Source organism: Bombina bombina, chromosome 2 (assembly GCF_027579735.1).
Source record: "Bombina bombina isolate aBomBom1 chromosome 2, aBomBom1.pri, whole genome shotgun sequence".
NCBI classification, from domain to species: domain Eukaryota; kingdom Metazoa; phylum Chordata; class Amphibia; order Anura; family Bombinatoridae; genus Bombina; species Bombina bombina.
The window spans coordinates 1,415,215,018-1,415,235,450 of NC_069500.1; positions in this window are offsets into that span (position 1 = coordinate 1,415,215,018).

Consider the following 20,433-nt stretch of genomic DNA (forward strand, 5'->3'; position numbering starts at 1 on the left):
GCACTTTTACCGTCATGTAGTGCTACAGATATTACCTAGGTATCTCTATAACAAATAATATTATACATAGCAAGAGCACTAGATAACAGCACTATTACCTGTCATGTAGTGCTACAGATACTACCTAGGTATCTCTATAACACACAATATTATACATTAGCAAGAGCACTAGATAACAGCACTATTACATGTCATGTAGTGCTACAGATGCTACCTAGGTATCTCTATAACACACAATATTATACATTAGCAAGAGCACTAGATAACAACACTATTACCTGTCATGTAGTGCTACAGATACTACCTAGGTATCTCTATAACACACAATATTATACATTAGCAAGAGCACTAGATAACAACACTATTACCTGTCATGTAGTGCTACAGATATTACCTAGGTATCTCTATAACACACATATTATACATTAGCAAGAGCACTAGATAACAGCACTATTACCTGTCATGTAGTGCTACAGATACTACCTAGGTATCTCTATAACACACAATATTATACATTAGCAAGAGCACTAGATAACAGCACTATTACCTGTCATGTAGTGATACAGATATTACCTAGGTATCTCTATAACACACAATATTATACATTAGCAAGAGCACTAGATAACAGCACTATTACCTGTCATGTAGTGCTACGATACTACCTAGGTATTCTCTATAACACACAATATTTTACATTAGCAAGAGCACTAGATAACAGCACTATTACCTGTCATGTAGTGATACAGATATACCTAGGTATCCTCTATAACACACAATATTATACATTAGCGAAGAGCACTAGATAACAGCACTATACCTGTCATGTAGTGTTTACAGATGACTACCTATGTATCTCTATAACACACAATATTATTACATTAGCAAGAGCACTAGATAACAGCACTATTCCTGTCATGTAGGTGCTACAGTTACGACCTAGGTGTCTCTATAACACACAATTTATACATTAGCAAGAGCACTAGATAACAGCACTATACCTGTCATGTAGTGCTACAGATACTACCTAGGTATCTCTATAACAAACAATATTATACATTAGGAAGAGCACTAGATAAACAGCACTATTACCTGTCATGTAGTGCGCTACAGATACGACCTAGGTATCTCTATAACACACAATATTATAGCATTAGCAAGAGCACTAGATAACAGCCACTTTTACCTGTCATGTAGTGCTACAGATACTACCTAGGGTATCGCTATAACACACAATATTATACATTAGCAAGAGCATTAGATACAGCACTATTACCTGTCATGTAGTGCTACAGATACTACCTAGGTATCTCTATAACACACAATATTATACATTAGCAAGAGCACTAGATAACAGCACTTTTACCTGTCATGTAGTGATACAGATACTACCTAGGTATCTCTCAAACACAGAATATCATGGGAACAAAGCAAATTTGATTACAAAAGTAAACTGGAATCGTTTTGAAAATTGTTGCTCCATCTGCATCACAAAAGACACTGGCTGATAAGAATAAGTCTCAGTTTTAATTGGTGGACAATGACACACCCCCAAGGATTAAAACAGACATTTCTTTGTTGTTTTTTTATCCTTTTGCACGGCAGGGCTAGTAGTTTTCCTTAAAGTGATATGAAACCCTAATTCTTTCTTTCATGATTCAGAATAGAGCATGTCATTTTAAGCAGCTTTCTAATTTACCCTCCAATTGATCAAATTTGTTCTTCCTTCTCTTGGTATCTTTATTTGAAAAGGAGAAATACTTTGGCAGCGGCCCATTTTTGGTTCAGCACCTGGGTAGCGCTTGCCTGATTGGTGGTAGATGTAAGTTTACAATTCCTGCTTTTTAAAAAAAACATACAAAGAGAAAAAAAGAAAAAAAATGATAATAGAAGTAAATTAGAAAGTGACTTTAAAATTGCTGCTCTGTCTAAATCATGTAGAAAAAAAAAAATCGTTTCAAATCCCTGAACTTGCAAAGATCAATAAACAAAACAGGACAGGATTAGAATGTTTGTTGGTGTGGATTAAACTGTTATGCAGACTGGGAGGGGAGATTGGTTCACATCCCACCTGAGCCTCAAGCCCCAACTCATGTAAAGTTTACTGAAGACACTTGTAGCATTTTCCGCTGAGCTGCAGGCCTGTTGTCATGGTAACCAGCTCGTTAACCTCTTCAGAATTGGCACTGCTACCCAGAAACTATAGTAACCAGGTTTATAATCTAACTCCTTCAGAACTGCCATTACCTGTCTTGACAACTAATGTGTCACCCGCTCTTTGCAAAGTTTAACCTGCTCAGTGCTGCATCAGCTCTTATTTGTGCCAAGGGTGTCCAAAGTGTATCATGTTTTAAAGAGTTAACAACTTCAGTTGCTATAGTGCACCCATTTTACAAAAGCCTATCTTTACCAACATGGTGAGGGGCTTTCCTGCTGCCATGGTAACTAATGTGCATCTCTGTTTACAATGCTTACCCCTCATTCTGGCACAGCTGTACCCGCTGCCATAGTAACCTATAGAGCAAGCCTGTGTTTACAAAGCTTGGCCTCATTTCTGCATCAGATTTACCCAGGGAGGTCTTACCGAATCTGAAGGGCCACGCTACTTTATAACTGTCCCTTAATACTCTTCTACCACTTGCCGTATTACACAACTCATTGTATATGTGTTATTCCTGCCTTGTTCAGTCTGGACAAATGTAGTGACACATAATTGCTGAGGAATTGCACACACAAAAAAATCCTCACTGGAAATTTCCAATAGAAGTATACATTCACCGGCCACTATATTAGGTACACCTTGCTAAGTATCGGGTTGGACCCCCTTTTGCCTTCACTAAACTGCACTTAATTCTTCATGGCATACATTCAACAAGGTGTTGGAAACATTCCTCAGACATTTTGGTCCATATTGACGTGATAGCAGTTGCTGCAGAGTTGTCAGCTGCACATCCTTGATGCGAATCTCCCGTTCCGCCACATCCCAAAGGCGCTCTATTTGATTGAGATCTGGTGACTGTGGAGGACAGTGGAGTACAGTGAACTCATTGTCATGTTCAAGAAACCAGTTTGAGATTATTTGAGCTTTGTGACATCTTCTATTGTAGCCATCTTCTATTGTCCAATTTTGGTGAGCCTGTGCGAATTGTAGCCTCGGTTTCCTGTTCTTAGCTGACAGGAGTGTGGTCTTCTGCTGCTGTAGCCCATCTGCTTCGAAGTTTGACGTGTTGTGCATTCAGAGATGGTATTCTGCATACCTTGGTTGTAACAAGTAGTTATTTGAGTCACTGATGCCTTTCTATCATCTCGAACCAGTCTGCCCATTCTCCTCTGACTTCTGATATCAACAAGGCATTTTTGTCCACACAACTGCCGCTCACTGGATATTTTCTTTTTTTTTAACCATTCTCTGTAAACCCTAGAGATGGTTGTGTGTGAAAATCCCAGTAGATCAGCAGTTTTTGAAATACTCAGACAGGCCAGTCTGGCACCAACAACCATGCCACGTTCAAAGTCACTTAAATACCCTTTCTTTCCCATTCTAATGCTCAGTTTGAACTTCAGCAAGTCATCTTTACTACGTCTAGATGTCTAAATAAATTGAGTTGCTGTCACGTGATTGGCTGATTACCAATTTGTGTTACCAATCAATTGGACAGGTGTACCTAATAAAGTGGCTGGTGAGTGTATGTTTATATTTTTATATAAGTCATTTAAAAATGTGCTCTCTGACTAGTGAGTATAAACAAACCCACTGTAGCCCCATATAAAATCTCTGGGATATACAGCTTATGCTGTCACCCACTATCCGGTCATCTAGTGCTCTAGAGGGGACATATAACAGGACACTAACCCGCCTGTATGTAATAAGGTACAGTGCACGGCCAGGCTGAGGGACAGACATCAGAGGAAAGCAGCAATTTGTGTTTTCATACTGTCATAGTGGTATAAAGTCTATAAGGTCTAATGTGATTATTGTCTTTAAGTCCTCAGATCAATGCTTTCTAATTCATGGGCAATAATTTACTCATCTTAAAATCCATAAAGGAGTCTGTGCATTTTTATGGCTGTGTCACCATACAAGGACTCCGACAATTAGAACTTAAACAGAACGCACCACCACATTAAAGGGACATTAATCCCCTTTCGCTTTTTGTGTAAAAATGATGAGATCCCTTGCACCATAGAGAGACCAAAAAGTAAATTCTGTAACCTATATTTTCTTTCTTCAAAATTCTGCAAATTGCCTAAACCAGCTATTTAATTTATTCAGTTATTTCCCCTTTTTTTAAAGGGATATTAAACAGTCTGCTTCATTTTTGTAATAAAAAAGCACTAAGCATTGGCAGGTACAAACCTCAGACCTTCTTCAGCAAGAACGATTGCACTTCATAAAAAATGACAAACTGGACACATACCAAGCTATATTAGACCTCTGGAAAAATGTCATACAATAGACAGACTAACCTCGCATCTGTGACACACATCAACCACTTCCCCCGCACTCCCACTCCCCCCCCCCCCCACTGTCCCCCCCTTACCCCTATTACTGATAGGCTTATCACTCTGCTATCCACAAAAAAGCCACACAACACATATATTTATATTTGTTATTATATACCATCGGCTTAGAGGACCATTATCTTAGCACACCATTGACTTAGAGCACCATCATTTTAGTACTCCATCTTCTTAGCACACCATCGGCTTAGAGCATCATCATGTTAGTACTCCATCTTCTTAGCACACCATCTGCTTAGAGAACCATCATTTTAGCGCACCATTATCTTAGAGCACCATCGTATTACAGCAACATAATCTTAGTGCACCATCATCTTAGCACACCATCGGAGAGATTAGAGAGACTAGGGCCTAGATTTGGAGTTTTGTCGGTAACGACCCGCGTAGCTAACGCCGGATTTTTTCTGGCCGCACCATAAAAATAACTCTGGTATTGAGAGTCCACATAAAGGCTGCGTTAGGCTCCAAAAAAGGAGCGTAGAGCATTTTTAACGCAGCTTCAACTCTCGATACCAGAGTTGCTTACGCAAGCGGCCAGCCTCAAAAACGTGCTCGTGCACGATTCCCCCATAGAAAACAATGGGGCTGTTTGAGCTGAAAAAAAACCTAACACCTGCAAAAAAGCCGCGTTCAGCTCCTAACGCAGCCCCATTGTTTGCTATGCGGAAACACTTCCTACGTCTGCACCTAACACCCTAACATGTACCCCGAGTCTAAACACCCCTAACCTTACACTTATTAACCCTTAATCTGCCGCCCCCGCTATCGCTGACCCCTGCATATTATTATTAACCCCTAATCTGCCGCTCCGTAAACCGCCGCTACTTACATTATCCCTATGTACCCCTAATCTGCTGCCCTAACATCACCGACCCCTATATTATATTTATTAACCCCTAATCTGCCCCCCACAACGTCGTCTCCACCTGCCTACACTTATTAACCCCTAATCTGCCGACCGGACCTGAGCGCTACTATAATAGTTAATAACCCCTAATCCGCCTCACTAACCCTATAATAAATAGTATTAACCCCTAATCTGCCCTCCCTAACATCGCCGACACCTAACTTCAAACATTAACCCCTAATCTGCCGACCGGAGCTCACCGCTATTCTAATAAATGTTTTAACCCCTAAAGCTAAGTCTAACCCTAACACTAACACCCCCCTAAGTTAAATATAATTTAAATCTAATGAAATTAATTAACTCTTATTAAATAAATTATTCCTATTTAAAGCTAAATACTTACCTGTAAAATAAATCCTAATATAGCTACAATATAAATTATAATTATATTATAGCTATTTTAGGATTTATATTTATTTTACAGGTAACTTTGTATTTATTTTAACCAGGTACAATAGCTATTAAATAGTTAAGAACTATTTAATAGCTAAAATAGTTAAAATAATTACAAAATTACCTGTAAAATAAATCCTAACCTAAGTTACAATTAAACCTAACACTACACTATCAATAAATTAATTAAATAAACTACCTACAATTACCTACAATTAACCTAACACTAGACTATCAATAAATTAATTAAATACAATTCCTACAAATAAATACAATTAAATAAACTAGCTAAAGTACAAAAAATAAAAAAGAACTAAGTTACAAAAAATAAAAAAATATTTACAAACATAAGAAAAATATTACAACAATTTTAAACTAATTACACCTACTCTAAGCCCCCTAATAAAATAACAAAGCCCCCCAAAATAAAAAAATGCCCTACCCTATTCTAAATTACTAAAGTTCAAAGCTCTTTTACCTTACCAGCCCTGAACAGGGCCCTTTGCGGGGCATGCCCCAAAGAATTCAGCTCTTTTGCCTGTAAAAAAAAACATACAATACCCCCCCCCCCAACATTACAACCCACCACCCACATACCCCTAATCTAACCCAAACCCCCCTTAAATAAACCTAACACTAAGCCCCTGAAGATCTTCCTACCTTATCTTCACCATACCAGGTTCACCGATCCGTCCTGAAGAGCTCCTCCGATGTCCTGATCCAAGCCCAAGCGGGGGGCTGAAGAGGTCCATGATCCGGCTGAAGTCTTCATCCAAGCGGGAGCTGAAGAGGTCCATGATCCGGATGAAGTCTTCATCCAAGCGGGAGCTGAAGAGGTCCATGATCCGGATGAAGTCTTCTATCAACGGCATCTTCAATCTTCTTTCTTCGGGAGCCATCATCTTCCATCCGACGCGGAACATCCTCTTCTCCCGACGCCTACTAGCCGAATGACGGTTCCTTTAAGGGACGTCATCCAAGATGGCGTCCCTCGAATTCCGATTGGCTGATAGGATCAGCCAATCGGAATTAAGGTAGGAATATTCTGATTGGCTAATGGAATCAGCCAATCAGAATCAAGTTCAATCCGATTGGCTGATCCAATCAGCCAATCAGATTGAGCTCGCATTCTATTGGCTGTTTTCCGATCAGCCAACAGAATGCAAGCTCAATCTGATTGGCTGATTGGATCAGCCAATCGGATTGAACTTGATTCTGATTGGCTGATTCCATCAGCCAATCAGAATATTCCTACCTTAATTCCGATTGGCTGATAGAATCCTATCAGCCAATCGGAATTCGAGGGACGCCATCTTGGATGACGTCCCTTAAAGGAACCGTCATTCGGCTAGTAGGCGTCGGGAGAAGAGGATGTTCCGCGTCGGATGGAAGATGATGGCTCCCGAAGAAAGAAGATTGAAGATGCCGTTGATAGAAGACTTCATCCGGATCATGGACCTCTTCAGCTCCCGCTTGGATGAAGACTTCATCCGGATCATGGACCTCTTCAGCTCCCGCTTGGATGAAGACTTCAGCCGGATCATGGACCTCTTCAGCCCCCCGCTTGGGCTTGGATCAGGACATCGGAGGAGCTCTTCAGGACGGATCGGTGAACCTGGTATGGTGAAGATAAGGTAGGAAGATCTTCAGGGGCTTAGTGTTAGGTTTATTTAAGGGGGGTTTGGGTTAGATTAGGGGTATGTGGGTGGTGGGTTGTAATGTTGGGGGGGGGTATTGTATGTTTTTTTTTACAGGCAAAAGAGCTGAATTCTTTGGGGCATGCCCCGCAAAGGGCCCTGTTCAGGGCCGGTAAGGTAAAAGAGCTTTGAACTTTAGTAATTTAGAATAGGGTAGGGCATTTTTTTATTTTGGGGGGCTTTGTTATTTTATTAGGGGGCTTAGAGTAGGTGTAATTAGTTTAAAATTGTTGTAATATTTTTCTTATGTTTGTAAATATTTTTTTATTTTTTGTAACTTAGTTCTTTTTTATTTTTTGTACTTTAGCTAGTTTATTTAATTGTATTTATTTGTAGGAATTGTATTTAATTAATTTATTGATAGTCTAGTGTTAGGTTAATTGTAGGTAATTGTAGGTAGTTTATTTAATTAATTTATTGATAGTGTAGTGTTAGGTTTAATTGTAACTTAGGTTAGGATTTATTTTACAGGTAATTTTGTAATTATTTTAACTATTTTAGCTATTAAATAGTTCTTAACTATTTAATAGCTATTGTACCTGGTTAAAATAAATACAAAGTTACCTGTAAAATAAATATAAATCCTAAAATAGCTATAATATAATTATAATTTATATTGTAGCTATATTAGGATTTATTTTACAGGTAAGTATTTAGCTTTAAATAGGAATAATTTATTTAATAAGAGTTAATTAATTTCGTTAGATTTAAATTATATTTAACTTAGGGGGGTGTTAGTGTTAGGGTTAGACTTAGCTTTAGGGGTTAATACATTTATTAGAATAGCGGTGAGCTCCGGTCGGCAGATTAGGGGTTAATAAGTGTAGGCGACGTTGTGGGGGGCAGATTAGGGGTTAATAAATATAATATAGGGGTCGGCGGTGTTAGGGGCAGCAGATTAGGGGTACATAAGGATAACGTAGGTGGCGGCGCTTTGCGGTCGGCAGATTAGGGGTTAATTATTGTAGGTAGCTGGCTGCGACGTTGTGGGGGGCAGATTAGGGGTTAATAAATATAATATAGGGGTCGGCGGTATTAGGGGCAGCAGATTAGGGGTACATAAGGATAACGTAGGTGACGGCGCTTTGCGGTCGGCAGATTAGGGGTTAATAAGTGTAGGTAGGTGGAGGCGACGTTGTGGGGGGCAGGTTAGGGGTTAATAAATATAATACAGGGGTCTGGCGGTGTTAGGGGCAGCAGATTAGGGGTACATAAGTATAACGTAGGTGGCGGGGTCGGCAGATTAGGGGTATAAAAAAATTTAATTTAGGGTTGGCGGCGATGTGGGGGGACCTCGGTTTAGGGGTACATAGGTAGTTTATGGGTGTTAGTGTACTTTAGAGCACAGTAGTTAAGAGCTTTATAAACCGGCGTTAGCCCAGAAAGCTTCTTAACTTACTGACTTTTTTCCTGCGGTGGAGTTTTGTCGTAGATGTCTAACGCTCACTTCAGACACGACTCTAAATACGGAGTTAGAAAGATCCCATTGAAAAGATAGGATACGCATTTACGTAAGGGGATCTGGCGGTATGGAAAAGTCGCGGCTGAAAAGTGAGTGTTAGACCCTATTTTGAGTGACTCCAAATACCGGAGTTAGCCTAAAACCAGCGTTAGGAGCCTCTAACGCTGGTTTTCACGCTAACGCCAAACTCCAAATCTAGCCTAGGTAACATAAACTGGGTGTTTATAAAGAGCAGAAGTCTGCATGTTGCATAGCAAGGTAAGCTAAATCACATAACAGAATCCTAAGGGGATGCACAGTAAAATCCCATGTCATATATCACTTGGTCGCTAAGCCGGTGGTGTGCTAGCCAATGAAGTGATAAGGTGATGGTGATCTAAGTCAATGGTGGGCCTAAACCAAAAGTGCTCTAAGCTGATGATGCGCTAAGACAATGGTGTGTTAAGATGATGGTGCACCTAAGCCGATGGTTGCGCTAAGCTGATGGTGTGTTAAGATTATGGTGCACTAAGCCGATGATGCGCTAAGCTGATGGTGCACTAAACCGATGGTGTGTTAAGATGATGGTGCGCTAAGCCAATGTGTGCTAAGCTAATAGTGAGCTAAATCGATGGTGCTCTAAGCCAATGTGTGCTAAGCTAATAGTGAGCCTAAGATGATGGTGCTCTAAGGCCGATGGTGCTCTAAGCCAATGTGTGCTAAGCTAATAGTGAGCTAAGATGAAGGTGCTCTAAACCGATGGTGCGCTAAGCCAAATGGTGAGTTAAGATGATAGTGATCTAAGCCGATGGTGCGCTAAGCTGGATGGTGTGTTAAGATTATGGTGCACTAAGCCGATGATGCGCTAAGCTGATGGTGCTCTAAGCCAATGTGTGCTAAGCCTAATAGTGAGCTAAGATGATGGTGCTATAAGCCGATCGGTGCGCTAAGCCAATAGTGAGTTAAGATGATAGTGATCTAAGCCGATGGTGCGCTAAGCTGATGGTGTGTTAAGATTATGGTGCACTAAACCGATGATGCGCTAAGCTGATGGTGCCTCTAAGCCAATGTGTGCTAAGCTAATAGTGAGCCTAAGATGACGGTGCTATAAGCCCGATGGTGCGCTAAGCCAATAGTGAGTTAAGATGATAGTGATCTAAGCCGATGGTGCGCTAAGCCAATGGTGAGTTAAGATGATAGTGATCTAAGCCAATTGTGCGCTAAGCCAATGGTGTGTTAGATGATGGTGCACTAAGCGATGGTGTGCTAAGCTGATGGTGTGTTAAGATTATGGTGCACTAAGCCGATGATGTGTAAGCTGATGGTGCACTAAATCGATGGTGTGTTAAGATGATGAGTGCGCTAAGTCGATGGTGCTCTAAGCCAATGTGTGCTAAGCTAATAGTGAGCTAAGATGATGGTGCTCTAAGCCGATGTGCGCTAAGCCAATGGTGTGTTAAGACGATGGTGCACTAAGAGGATTGGCGCTATAAGCAGATGATGCACTAAGACAAAAGTGCTCTAAGCTGATGGTGTGCTATGATGAAGGTGCCCTAAGCCGATGATGCTCTAAGCCAGGGGTCAACAAATTTGTTTAAAATGGTGTGTTAAGATGAGATGCCAATGGTGTGTTAAGATGATGGTGTGCTAAGCAGATGGTGCGCTAAGCCAATGGTGCACTAAGCGATGGTGCTCTAAGACAATGGTGTGTTAAGATTATAGTGCTCTAAACCAATATGTTAATGGTGTGTTAAGATGATGGTGCACTAAGACGATGGCGCTATACGCAGATGGTGCACTAATACAAAGGTGCCTAAGCCAATGGTGCGATAAAGCCGATGGTCCACTAAGCTAATGGTGTGTTAAGACAATGGTGCGATAAGCAGAGGGTGCACTAAGACGAAGGTGCACTAGACGATGGTGCCCTAAAGCGATGGTGCAATAAGCAGATGGTGCGAGCCCGTTGGTTTGCTTACATATGTCAACATTTAAAATGATATTTAAATTGGAGTGTTAGCAGGTTTGTGAGTAATTTGTGTAAGCACCTCTGTACTGAATGGTACCTCAGTACCTGCATGGCACATCTGCACTGAATGGCACCTCTGCACTGAATGGCACCTCTGCATGAATGGCACCTCTGCACAGAATGGCACCTCTGCACTGAATGGTACCTCTGCACTGAGTGGCACCTCTGCACTGAGTGGCACCTCTGTACTGAATGGTACCCTCTGTACTGAATGGCACCTCTGTACTGAATGGTGCCTCTGTACTGAATGGCGCCTCTGTACTGAATGGCACCTCTGCACTGAATGGCACCTCTGTACTGAATGGTGCCTCTGCACTGAATGCCACCTCTGTACTGATTGGCGCCTCTGCACTAAACGGCGCCTCTGCACTGAATGGCACCTCTGTACTGAATGGTGCCTCTGTACTGAATGCCACCTCTGCACTGAATAGCACCTCTGCACTGAATAGCACCTCTGCACTGAATAGCACTCTCTGCACTGACGGCACCTCTATACTGAGTGGCATATCTGCACTAAATAGCACCTCTGTACTGAATGGCGCCTCTGCACTGAATGGAGCCTCTGTACTGAATGGCACCTCGTACTGAATGGCACCTCTGTACTGAATGGTGCCTCTGCAACTGAATGGCGCCTCTGCACTGAATGGCACCTCTGCACTGAATGGCACCTCTGTACTGAATGGTGCCTCTGCACTGAATGCCACCTCTGTACTGATTGCACCTCTGCACTAAACGGCGCCTCTGCACTGAATGGCACCTCTGTACTGAATGGTGCCTCTGTACTGAATGCCACCTCTGCACTGAATAGCACCTCTGCACTCGAATAGCACCTCTTGCACTGAACGGCACCTCTATACTGAGTGGCATATCAGCACTAAATAGCACCTCTGTACTGAATGGCGCCTCTGCACTGAATGGAGCCTCTGTACTGAATGGCACCTCTGTACTGATTGGCACCTCTGCACTAAACGGCGCCTCTGCACTGAATAGCACCTCTGTACTGAATGGCGCCTCTGCACTGAGTGGCACCTCTGTACTGAATGGCACTCTGTACTGATTGGCACCTCTGCACTAAACGGCGCCTCTGCACTGAATAGCACCTCTGCACTGACGGCACCTCTGCACTGAACGGCACCTCTATAGCTGAGTGGCATATCTGCACTAAATAGCACCTCTGTACTGAATGGTGCCTCTGTACTGATTGGCACCTCTGTACTGAATGGCGCCTCTGCACTAAATAGCACCTCTGTACTGAATGGCGCCTCTGCAACTGATTGGCGCCTCTGCACTGATTGGCACCTCTGCACTGATTGGCGCCTCTGCACTGATTGGCACCTCTGCACTGACGGCACCATCTGCACGGGATTGGCACCTCTGTACTGAACGGCACCTCTGCACTGAACGGCACCTCTGCACTGAATGGCACTCTGTACTGAAACGCACCTCTGTACTGAATGGCACCTCTGTACTGAATAGCACCTCTGTACTGAATAGCACCTCTGTACTGAATGGCACCTCTGTACTGAATGGCACCTCTGTACTGAATAGCACCTCTGTACTGAATGGCACCTCTGTACTGAATAGCACCTCTGTACTGAATAGCACCTCTGTACTGAATAGCACCTCTGTACTGAATAGCACCTCTGTACTGAACGGCCACCTCTGTACTGAATGGCACCTCTGTACTGAATGAGCACCTCTGCACTTGAATGGGCGCCGCTCGTGCACTGATATGGCGCCTCTGCACTGAGATGGCAACTCTGTACTGAACGGCACCTCTGTACTGAACGGCGCCTCTGTACTGAATGGCGCTCTTGCACTGAATGCCACCTCTTTTACTGAATGGGCGCCTCTGCACTAAATGGCGCCTCTGTAATGAATGGCACCTCTGTACTGATTGGCACCCTCTGCACTGAACGGCACCTCTGCACTGATTGGCACCTCTGCACTGAACGGCACCTCTGCACTGATTGGCACCCTGTACTGAATGTGCGCCTCTGCACGGATTGCACCCTCTGCACTGAACGGCACCTCTGTACTGAACGGCACCTCTGTACTGAACGGCACCTCTGTACTGAACGCACCTCTGTACTGAACGCACCTCTGTACTGAACGGCACCTCTGGTTCTGAACGGCACCTCTGTACTGAACGGCACCTCTGTACTGAATAGCACCTCTGTACTGAATACACCTCTGTACTGAATAGCCACCTCTGTACTGAATAGCACCTCTGTACTGAACGTGCACCTCTGTACTGAACTGCACCGTCTGTACTGAACGTCACCTCTGTACTGAATGGCACCTCTGTACTGAACGGCACCTCTGTACTGAACGCACCTCTGTACTGAACGGCACCTCTGTACTGAACGGCACCTCTGTACTGAACGGCACCTCTGTACTGAACGGCACCTCTGCACTGAACGGCACCTCTGCACTGAACGGCACCTCTGCAGCTGAACGGCACCTCTGCACTGAACGGCACCTCTGCACTGAACGGCACCTCTGCACTGAATTGCACCCCTGCCACTGATTGGCACCTCTGTACTGAGTGGCAAATCTGCACTAAATGGGTGGCTGATACTTGGAAAAAAAAACTCCAATAAGAGGTGGAAAAGGAATAAACTGTAAGGGAGCTCAGGAGTGCTTGAGATTTGAATAAGTTCACACTTCATAAAGAAAAATAACCAGAGTGGCTTTTATCTGCTGTCAGAAGCTATGTTTATCATGTACACACTACAGAAAATCAACAAGACTTGTACATTCCCTGTTTCCATTAAATAAAGTTTCTGATTATTAAAGACTTGTGAAAAACCCAACGCAGAAATACCCACACACACTTATTCCTGCAGAGAGTGATTCCCGTGTGAGTAAGAACACGCCATAGCATGTCAGATCTGCTGATCGTCTCGTGCTCAGAACTTGTGCAGCCAGAAGATTCTCTAGATACATATCTGAGAGTAAGTTTAGTCTGTATTCATTCTCATGTCTTCAATAAAGTGGACAGTCAATTAACACCACACCTGACCTCTGCAATATTGTGCTCATAACTCAGGTTCATCACGTTGCTAGTCACAGTTACAGCAAGACAATGCGCATCACACCCAGTGAAATATTCCATTTAATTCAGAGAAGCCGCCAAGGTCATGTCAGCCCTGTATTATCTTTATAAATAACACAGTAACAATACCAAGTCAAATCTCCAAAAATATATATTATAGTAATATGCAATAATCTTACAGCAGATCAGTTGGCTCTAAAAAAGTAAGCAAGAAATGTCATTAAACTCACAGACTATATTAGCGATTAAAGGGCTATTATAGTTTTCACCCCCACAAAGCAGAAACTGTTGCTAATTCAGGGCTAGATTACGAGTGGTGTGTCAACAGTTACGTGAGAGCGATAAGAGGTTTATCGCAGCTGTTTGCAAGTTTTCCGCTAGTATTATAAGTTGAAAGTAAACGCGATCGCTTGAACACAATCACAATTTACGATAGAATGATTGCTGCATTCTCAGAGCTCTGGTTAACTGTATCGCTAAAATAAAATATGTCACAAAACACATCACAAATACATTACAAAGTACAGTTACACTCATAATAACACTATCTCATAAAAGTATTTTAAAAAAATATTGCACACAAAAGTTATAAGGGCTCAAAGAAATGAGATCTCAGGTGTTAGAAACAAAAAAAACAGGCAAAGGGCTTTAACATATATTTATGTGTGTACATATGTATTTATGTATTTATATGGGTATTATATGTATTTACAGACATATACACATATGAACACATACATACAAATGTATACACATATAGACATATATAAGTGCATTGGAGCCCGTTGCAGTTAAGTAGATGAAAAACATATTTATGTAATATTCATATTTAATAAAGTGTTATAGAGGCCTATTTACCATTATCAAGCTGTCAACGGCAAATACGATGGAATTCTGCAGCGTAATTGTAGCGAGCTTGATTCGACCTAGTTATCAAAGCCTACAGACCGGCAAAAGTTGAAATTTATGACGTAACATACGATCCGCCGGTCTCAATCCAACACAGATCGATGCTTACGCCATTACAGATGACAGGTACGCTTGCGGCTATTCCGGCCCAGCGTACCTGGATTTCAATCCGCCACCCTGGAGGCCGCGGATGCCATAGGAATCAATGGGAGTCTGAAAGCAGCGAAAGTTTATGTTTCGATAAAACAGAATGGAGGGGCGCCTCATGTGTGGTATCATCTATTAATTAACAACGAGTCACAGAACTATTGCCAAATGGGTACTCACAAATTTGGAGAGCACACTTATGTGCTGGTAGGGGCGGGCTGCAGAATTAGAAAGGTGTAACAGCTCACCCACTTGAAGGCGCTCTTGGCGTAAGATGGTGATGCTATAAGGGAGACAAGAAATACGGGCACCACATGTGCAGACTATTAATGGTACAACCACAACAGATTCCTTAATGTGGAGGGTACTCACATATTCCCAGAGCACACCAATGTGCTTGTAGAAGCAGGCTGCAGATTGGTAGAGGTGTAGCAGCTCACCCAAACTCTAGGTATCTTGATATTTGTATGATAATGTGTTCCCTCAGGTGCTGGGCTGGTCTCTCATAGGTGAACAATGGCAGATGGTGGGTAGAAATGAATCCACTCAAAGGATAAAAGATATATCCAAATTTATTTAAAAAAGCATAAAAGTTTAATAACAACAGCACAATGATTGCTGATGAGAGTGGATAACAGGGTGTCCCTGTTATTTATGCCTGATGAAACGGTCTGTGAACCGTGAAACTCGTTGCATGATTGGGTGATTATTGGACACCCTGTTATCCACTCTCATCAGCAATCATTGTGCTGTTGTTATTAAACTTTTATGCTTTTTTAAATAAATTTGGATATATCTTTTATCCTTTGAGTGGATTCATTTCTACCCACCATCTGCCATTGTTCACCTATGAGAGACCAGCCCAGCACCTGAGGGAACACATTATCATACAAATATCAAGATACCTAGAGTTTGGGTGAGCTGCCACACCTCTACCAATCTGCAGCCTGCTTCTACAAGCACATTGGTGTGCTCTGGGAATATGTGAGTACCCTCCACATTAAGGAATCTGTTGTGGTTGTACCATTAATAGTCTGCACATGTGGTTGCCCGTATTTCTTGTCTCCCTTATAGCACCACCATCTTACGCCAAGAGCGCCTTCAAGTGGGTGAGCTGTTACACCTTTCTAATTCTGCAGCCCGCCCCTACCAGCACATAAGTGTGCTCTCCAAATTTGTGAGTACCCATTTGGCAATAGTTCTGTGACTCGTTGTTAATTAATAGATGATACCACACATGAGGCGCCCCTCCATTCTGTTTTATCTTATATAGTACCACCTGGACCATCCAGTGAGGGAGAGGCAGCCGCTACAGCAATCGTTATCCTTTGAAGAACATATAAAGGACTGTCTAATTTTTTCACAATTGCAAGTGTATTTTCACTACAGTATCTAATAATTTACTTTTTTCTGCCTTTATTGTGTATATACTCATCTATGATAGCTTAACATTGCCCCATCATATATACTTTTGTTCTAGATTAATGATTATACTGCATCTTGAGCGCCCCCTTCAGTGATTAGGTTTTTACAGGAAAGTTTATGTTTGATGCTGCCAGATATCCCATTAATTTCTATGGTAGAAAACAAATTCCATTTAAACGTAACACCCTAACATAAGCCCGAGTCTAAAAACCCCTAATCTGCCGCTCTGACATCGCCGCAAGCTAAATAAAATGTATTAACCCCTATACCGCCGCTCCCAAACCCTGCCGCAACTGTAATAAAATTATTAACCCCTGGCCTCCCACATCACTACCATTAACTAAACCTATTAACCCCTAAACCACCAGCCCCCCACATCGCCATAAACTAAATTAAGCTATTAACCCTTAAACCTTACAACCCGGTAACTTTACATTAAAATTACCTCATCCCTATCTTATAATAAATTAAAACTTACCTTTAGAATTAAAATAAACTATATTAAACTATTAATTAACCTACCCTAACCATTATACTACAATTACATTAAACTATATTAAACTATTAATTAACCTACCCTATTTATTATACTAAAATTACATTAAACTATATTAAACTATTAATTAATCTACCCTAACTATTATACTAAAATTACATTAAACTACCAATTAAATTAACTATACTACATATTAAAAAACCCTAACCCTACTCAATTTATTTAAATATACTATTAAAAATTACAAAAAAATAAACGCTAATATACAAAAAATAAAAAACACTAAGTTACAAAAACAAACAAACCACAGTATCAAAAATAAAAAAGAAACTACACCTAATCTAAGAGCCCTATCAAAATAAAAAAGCCCCCCCCCCAAAATAAAAAAAACCCTAGCCTACAATAAACTACCAATGGCCCTTAAAAGGGCCTTTTGCGGGGCATTGCCTCAAAGAAATATCTTTTACCTGTTAAAAAATATAAACACCCCCCAACAGTAAAACCCACCAACCACACAACTAACCCCCTCAAATAAAAACCCTATCTAAAAAACCTAAGCTCCCCATTGCCCTAAAAAGGGCATTTGTATGGGCATTGCCCTTAAAAGGGCAGTTAGTTCTTTTGTAATTAGCTCTTTTTTTATAAAACCCACCCAATAAACCCTTAAAAAAACCTAACACTAACCCCCCGACGATCCACTTACAGTTTTCGAAGACCGGACATCCATCCACATCCAAGCGGCAGAAGTCCTCATCGAAGTTGGCAGAAGTCTTCACCCAAGCGGGCCGAAGTTCTCATCAAAGCCGGCAGAAGCCTTCATCCAGACAGCATCTTCTATCTTCATCCATCCGGCGCGGAGCAGATCCATCTTCAAGACATCCGGCGCAGAGCATCCTCTTCTTCTGATGTTCAATGTAGAATGAAGTTTCCCTTTAAGGTACGTCATCCAAGATGGCGTCCCTTACATTCCGATTGGCTGATAGAATTCTATCAGCCAATAGGAATTAATTAAAGGGGAAAAAATCCTAATGGCTGTTGCAATCAGCCAATAGGATTGAGCTTGCATTCTATTGGCTATTCCAATCAGCCAATAGAATGCAAGCTCAATCCTATTTGCTGATTGCAACAGCCAATAGCATTTTTTCCCCTTTAATTCCTATTGGCTGATAGAATTCTATCAGCCAATCGGAATGTAAGGGACGCCATCTTGGATGACGTACCTTAAAGGGAAACTTCATTCTACATTGAACATCAGAAGAAGAGGATGCTCTGCGCCGGATGTCTTGAAGATGGATCTGCTCCGCGCAGGATGGATGAAGATAGAAGATGCCGTCTGGATAAAGACTTCTGCCGGCTTCGATGAGGGCTTCTGCCGCTTGGATGAGGATGGATGTCCGGTCTTTATTTGGGGGGATGGCTGTGTGGGTGGTGGGTTTTACTGTTGGGGGGGGTTTGTATTTTTTTTTCAGGTAAAAGAGCTGATTTCTTTGGGGCAATGCCCCGCAAAAGGCCCTTTTAAGGGCCATTGGTAGTTTATTGTAGGCTAGGTTTTTTTTATTTTGGGGTTTTTTATTTTTATTTTGATAGGGCTATTAGATGAGGTGTAATTGTTTTTTATTTTTGATACTGTGGGTTTTTTTGTAACTTAGTGTTTTTTATTTTTTGTAACTTAGTGTTTTTTTATTTTTGTACCTTAACGTTTATTTTTTTGTAATTTAGTAATTTTTAATTGTAGATTTAAATAATTTGAGTAGGGTTAGGTTTTTAAATATGTAATATAGTAAATTTAATTGGTAGTTTAATGTAATTTTAGTATAATAGTTAGGGTAGGTTAATTAATAGTTTAATATAGTTTAATGTAATTTTAGTATAATAGTTAGGGTAGGTTAATTAATAGCTTAATATAGTTTATTTTAATTCTACAGGTAAGTTTTAATTTATTATAAGATAGGGATGCGGTAATTTTAATGTATAGTTGTTAGGTTTAGGGGTTAATAGCTTAATTTAGTTTATGGCAATGTGGGGGGGCTGGCGGTTTAGGGGTTAATAGGTTTAGTAAGTGGTAGTGATGTGGGAGGCCAGGGGTTTTGGGGTTAATACATTTATTTAGTTGCGGTGGGGTATGGGAGCAGCGGGATAGGGGTTAATACATTTATTTAGTTGCGGTGGGGTCCGGGAGCGGCGGGATAGGGGTTAATACATTTATTTTGTGGCAGTGGGGTCCGGGAGCAGCAGGATAAGGGTTAATAACTTAATTACAGTTGCAACGGGGTCCGGGAGCGGCGGGATAGGGGTTAATAACTTTATTACAGTTGTGGCGTGGTCCGGGTAGCGGCGGGATAGGGGTTAGACATTTTAGTATAGTGGCGGCGTTTAGTGACAGGGTATAAATAAAGTTGGTAAAAAGCTGAATAGCAGTGAGATCGATAACTGTTAGTTAACAACAGTCCGCTGCTCATCGCCCCGTACTTGGTGCGCGGCTTTTTTCCGGCTTTTTTAATAAATATGGAGATCGTATTCAGGTCCGCGGCCGCAATGTTAGGTGAGCGTATTGGTGCCGGCGAATGCAGCATAGTTGACGGCTTGATAAATAGGCCTCATAGTGTGTATTTACAGTAAATATTTCACATTCCAATGTTCTGCACAAAAGGGAATATGTTCTATGTATTTGTAAATAGATATTCCTATATATAATATATATCTATACCTACAGTATATATAATCATCTACATTATACATTATACAGGTATAAATATATATATTTGTGTAAAAAAAACATCAGATATATATGTAGAAATATGTATTAATACGCGCTGCGGAATCTGTTGGCGCTCTACAAATAACCGATAATAATAAAGTAGAACATATTCTTCTCTGTAAAGAACATTGGAATGTGAAATATTCATATTTTCATGTCGGGTTAGCTCACTTATGAATATGGGATCGTGTTTTCACACGGGTAGGGTGTTAGTTCCTTTGACTTCTATGGGGGCAATAGGTTCTTGTGTGTGCAATATCCAAAGTTCAGCTTTTTAATCACGTCGGGTTAGCACGCGAGAGAAAACAGTTTATTTTCAACTCATAATATGAGCACAACCCGACACGCAAAAAAAGGTAAAAGAGCTGATTTCTTTAGGGCAATGCTCTACAAAAAACCCTTTTAAGAGCTATTGGTTGTTTATTGTAGGCTAGGTTTTTTTACTTTAGGGGGGCTTTTTTATTTTTATAGGGCTATTAGATTAGTTGTAATTGTTTTTATTTTGGATAATTTCGTTTGCTATTTTTTTTAATTTAGTGTTTGTTATTTTTTGTGTAATTTAATTTATTTAATTGATGGTTATTTTAATTTTAGTATAATTGTAATGTCAGTTTAATTTATAGTTTAAACTTGGGTTTTTTTTAATTGCCCAGGTAAG